The sequence below is a fragment of the Metopolophium dirhodum genome, chromosome 2, assembly GCF_019925205.1.
Source record: "Metopolophium dirhodum isolate CAU chromosome 2, ASM1992520v1, whole genome shotgun sequence".
Lineage (NCBI taxonomy): Eukaryota > Metazoa > Arthropoda > Insecta > Hemiptera > Aphididae > Metopolophium > Metopolophium dirhodum.
This window is the reverse complement of record NC_083561.1, coordinates 40,115,825-40,121,824: the sequence shown is the minus strand read 5'-3', so window position 1 is coordinate 40,121,824 and position 6,000 is coordinate 40,115,825. Positions and strand designations below refer to the sequence as shown.

Here is a 6,000-nt window from a genome sequence, read left to right as displayed (position 1 = left end):
GATTGACTCTTATAGACATTTATTTTTTTCAATAAATGTAGATAACCTATTAAGGAATCTTGTATTACAATTTAATATATTAGATTTCAAAAGAAAATTTTTAGGAATTTCTAACTGAAAATAATTTGGAAATTTTTGTGATTTTTACGCCTTTAGTCGAAATTTGAACTTGCTCCTATGCTAATATATAAACAACCACTAAAAATTGTATGTATCTACGGTAATTTGTTTTAGAGTTACAACAAAAACCAAAATCAATTTAGTCATTTTATCATTTTAAATTTTGACCACCGACTATATTCCCTTTCCCAACGAAGAATATATCGAAGTTAAAAATCGAAGCATTATTTCGACCACTTATCGACTATTGTGTACACAGACACAAATAAAAAATAACAAATTCACATCGTTGTAAAGTCAATACATTCATTGCTCCACCCAGAATCTAAAACGGAATTTTGTACTAGGCGTTGTGTGTATATTTAAAATTTTTATGACGATTTTAAAAAATAAATTTTAATAAATATTTGGCAAAATGTTTACGCCACCGGGTGGACTCGAACCACCAACCTTTCGGTTAACAGCCGAACGCGCTAACCATTGCGCCACGGAGGCCACTTACTCTAATGTTAAAAAAAATATTATTTAGGTAGGCCCGAGAAAGTACCTAACCTAGCTATCATTAAAATATAAAATCATTTTAAATATCACTACCTTTAAGTCATAACTCAAACGTAATGGTTGGAACTTATTGCGTTAAAATTTGTTGGCATATACATGGATATAACAAATTAGTATGTACCTAAGATAACTGAAATATGATCAAAAATATGAAACAAATTTTTTTTAAATACCTATAACAAAAAAATCTTGATTTATTAAATTATAAATTTTAATATTGCATTTAAGTTTATAGTTTTATTGATAATGCTAAGCAATCAAATTTTGTTTTTTTTACCTACCTTTTTTGGTTTATTTATGTTTGTCGGTGTAGGTATAGTTGTAGGTGAAGGTAGACCGTAGACATGATTACATGAAGGGTAGGTACCTAACATACCTCTCTATAGGATAGAATATAATATTATAATATTTATGTAAAACATAACACCTATACTGCCCTACCTTCTTCTTAGATAAACGAAAATATGACATTTCTACAGGGGGTACTGAGGGCTACAACTCATTTGCGCACAAAAACATAATTCATTTGCACACAATTTACGAACAATAGAAACCTTTTTTCATAGTTTATCCACGTATAGCGTGTATATAATCTGCGTACCTCCATTTTTTTGAATTGGTCATTACTGATGGTGGAAAATTATTATACTCAAACAACATTTTCCTTCACCTTATAAGGCCTTAAGATTTCTGTCTCATCATAGTCTAATGTTGTACAAACTATAACTTAGAAACTACAAATTATCAATTTATAATATGAATTATTTTAACTAAAATTGATCCAAATTTAGTTTACTTGGCCGGAAACAAATTTATTTATTTTAATGGGGTTTGTATTATTTATTACATAAACGTTGTACTTGGCTATACATTTTTAGACTGAATCTTCCGGCAAGTAAACTAAATTTGGATCAATTTTAGTTAAAATAATTCATATTATAAATTAATATAAATAGCCAATTTTTCTTAAATTTGAATAAATTATTTATATATATACATTTTACACATTAGACCATTTAATTAGATTCAACCTTATACCACACAGTTTATAGCATTTATTTTTATTTTTTACTTAGCGTTTTTTACACGGAGTTGACGAAGTGTTTTTGTTGGGATCCATATTTAATATTTATTGGTAGGTACGCGTTTGCATTAAATATTCTAAAAGATCAATTTTTCGAGTATTCTTTTGATAACACTTTATTTTTTTTCAAACGCCTAAACCAAATAATATGTCCTTTATCAATTGACGGGTGTTCAATTGATATCAATAATATTGATCGTGCACGGGCATCTTAAGACACCCTGTACACCCAAAACTGTACCTATAAGCTGGTTTTCATTGTTCACTATTTTGTGTGCAAACGAGTTGTCGTAAATTAAAAATATATATTAATAAGTGCACAACGCCATAACATAATATTAACTTAACATATTAACATATTAAATATTAACGCCATATTAATTATGGCACATGACGTTCGCATATCATAATAATTATGGTATTGTGTTAGTGTTACTGTGTTAGTGGGAGAAAGCCTGGAAGATATGAGAACGAGTTGCGTAAAAGTAATAGGTATATTGTTGACCAAACTTCCAAAGTAAACTAAAAAATCTATACAATATAATCATAATGGTATAACTATATGTGTTTATAAGTATAAAATTTAACGGCACGGTATATAATATAATATGCTAATTTATTTTATTTACTTATCCGATTGGAAAATATTAAACCGCAATTTATTCAGTTCCCGCGTTATTGCTCACCCCGCGTGTGTGAGTGGATTGCAGAAATTCAAAACGACGTATCCAACCCTCCGCATCACGCTATATTATTGGGGTATTATTTAATAATATTTATAGAAATAAAATAATTTGTACATATAATACCGTATACATAATTATGTACAGCATAAACTTTACGATCATCACTTAATACTGTTGACAGTTATAATATATACTTACATAGCGAGTATATAGCTGTTATATAAATAGAATGTTATATACATTACTATATGTTATATATTATATAGCGCCTGTGGGCTATGACGCATTTACGTCCACCCTGCTCCGCCAGTCAAGCAAAATTCGTCAACGAATCGCGTGTAAGCATATAGTATTCTGGGCGAAACTTCCATCGTCCCACAACGACGCCTCCACCAAGAACAAACACGTGGACGTGGCCTAAGTTACTAAATATATTAATAATTTTTAGCAACAATTTTATTTTTATACAGATTGCAGATTCGCTGGGTTCGCCCCCCGTTGATATAAATATATAATTATTTCTTTTAGTTGATATTTTTTTAAATATGGTAAGTACCTAATTACCGTCTTAGCGAAAACCACGGCAAACGATTGTACTAAACTATATAAAGCTAATTTAAGTTTTGGTTAACCTATACTTCAAATAACAAAGTCTTTAATATACCGACATTACCTTAACCCACGCTGGAATGTCATATTTATAATGGTAATTTAATTAAACATATTAAAAGTTAAAACTTCCATTAACTTTTCGTATGTTATAATATGTAGCCATGTATAGGGATGTGTTCAAGGATTGGTAGGGTGAGACATCCTGCATACAAGCAGTATAATACACCCTTGAACAAATACCTTTTGCCGGAACTGCAAAGTGGATATAAGAGGGTGGTTTTTTGACAAGTGGCGATGAGGGTGCGGATCAAACAATATTCACCTTGCCATCATCACAAAGGCAAAATTGCACGTGGCGGTATACTTTGTTATTATAAATAATTGGTATACTGTAGGCAACTATCTAACGTTATACATTTTGTAAATCTGCACGTGAGTACGACGACGTGTAGGTAGACTTACGCATTATTTTATTATAATTAATTTGTAAAACGCGGCCGTGTGCGTTTTCCTTTCTAATATTATAAGGGATTCGTACGTTCATAATATAAAATTATAATATACAGTATTACTAACATTTGATATTCTATATAATACACCTACTACCTGATAAATCTACCCAGCCCATTCAACTTCCTGTAATACTATATTATTAGTATATAATTTATGTGTGATTATGGAGTTTCCATACGCAACAGATTGCCCTATAGATGTATTAAGAGGACGCCGCACGGATATTAATATTGTTGTCTCCGTCTTATAAGTGCGTAACGTAGCAAATTTATGCTCAGCAGATCACGTTTAGCTCCGTTAGTTTAAAAATTAGAGTGAATCTGACCTTTTATGAAACTTGGTGGTAAGAACATTATCTGTGTTCGTATGTTAGTTTTTTAACGATACTTCAATTGTTTAGCAAGTTATGCGTATATAATATAGGGTAAATTAAAAATGCGCATAATAACTCACCTAAAAACTGAATAATTGTAAAAAACCAACATACGAACGCAGATAATGTTTTTATCATCAAGTTTCATTATAGGTCGATTCAATCGAATTTTTAAACTAATTGAGCTAAACGTGATCTGATGAGCGTAATTTTGCAATGTAACGCACTTGTAAGACGTAGATAATAAATATCTGTGTGGCGTCCCCATTATAATAAATATTAATACATACGAAAACCACGTCTCGGTTTATACGTACATATTTCATAATATGTACTTTCTTATATTGTATACAAGTAAAATATTTAAAGGTAATAACGACTTTTATTTAAGTTGAAAAATTAATATATCACGCAAATGTTAATAGGTATATTATATTTTAAATAAAATTCTCCTTTTGGCATTCGTTTTCCTTATAGAGCATTTTTATTGTTCTTAAATATACTTATTCACATATACCGATATGCATGTATCGTGTACCTATTCGTAATTCCACATCAAAATCAATACGAAATAACATATAAGGATGCCTTCAACTAATTTTTTAGTTTATAACAATTACGAAATAATTTGTATTATTAAATATTATTAGTTAAGTACCTACGTGTATTAATCACAAACGTTTATTAATGGAATATAAAACACTACTTGGCTTAATAACTAATTATTATTTCATCATATGGGATTTTAAATAATAATATTTTGTAGGTATAGCTATTATTAATTATTATAAATATATCAAATTTATTTCATCCTAGTTGGGTCCCGAATTAAAAATTGCATATTATTAAAAATTAGGTATTTCACTGTAGTTGTGTGTCTAATAGTTTTTAGTGAGTACTATACTATATTAACATTAGTCTTCCTATTTTAACAGACTTAGTATTGTCTATGACATACTTAGAGTGTAGACCAAAGGTACGGTTAAAAATAGTTATAAACCATTAATTATTTTTTTTTTTTGGTTTCTTTGCCTTTCAAAAATAAATCATAAGAATTTTATAACTTTTACTTTACCTATATGATAAAAATATAAGTACAATACCAAGAAAAAATATTAAACATTTAAAAAATATTTCAAAAAAACTATACTAATAACTATTAGGCATTGGTAGGTAGTAGGTACATTTAATCGGTGTCACATAATATTATTTACAGTCGGTTTGAACAGCATAAAAAAATCACTGTTAATGGTTTAAATAGAAGTGTACAATATCGGGGGTTCAACAACGTCGTGCGTCATCGATAACAAATTATTATTATTTTACTTGGATTTCCATCGGCTTGTAAAACAATAACCATAGGTACTATAACAGAGCTGTAGATAAACTCAGTTGTGACTCATTTATGAGACATTGAGACACGTTTTTATTATATTGTTATCAGCCACTAATGACTTATACCTAAATTATCCATTAAAGGCGTGTTATTTGAAAATCAGGAGGTTGACGTTCGGACACATAAAATAAAATGTAGTATTTGTGTAGGTACATTATATAACCAAGTACCAATGTTTGGGTACAATAAAATTAACGATTATCCTCACGCAACTGAAAGATTTGAGCATTATATTCTATAAAGACTTTCATTGATGAAAAAGTCTTACATTTAGTACATTTATACTTGTTAGGGATATTAGAAAAACATTTATATGGTCCATAATTTGTCAGGAAAGAATAATATAAAATATATTTTAAGATTTTATTGTAGATTTAATGTAATAGGTAGTCTGGTAGGCGTATACCGTATAACGATCAAAATATTTTTATACCTATGTAATATTTAAATTTTTGTATATGTTTAATATAAAATATTAATATGTTATAATACAAATATGTTTAAAATAATCATAAAAAAAAAAATGTGCACCTAATTGTGTGTAGTAGTCGTTGTATTATTTTAAAAATATATGATGTAACCGAATGTTTTATTCATTTTTGGTGTCTGAAAAAATATGTGTACCTGTACTCAACCTTTAACCGAATTCACGGCA

At 28.9% G+C, this 6,000-nt stretch overlaps 1 non-coding gene across 1 annotated transcript; it reads right to left on the bottom strand.

Moving 5' to 3' along the window:
* Positions 1–542: 542 nt before the first annotated feature.
* Trnan-guu (transfer RNA asparagine (anticodon GUU)) lies at positions 543–615 on the bottom strand. Its single transcript has one exon. It is a non-coding gene; the product is annotated as a tRNA-Asn (tRNA).
* Positions 616–6,000: the final 5,385 nt, after the last annotated feature.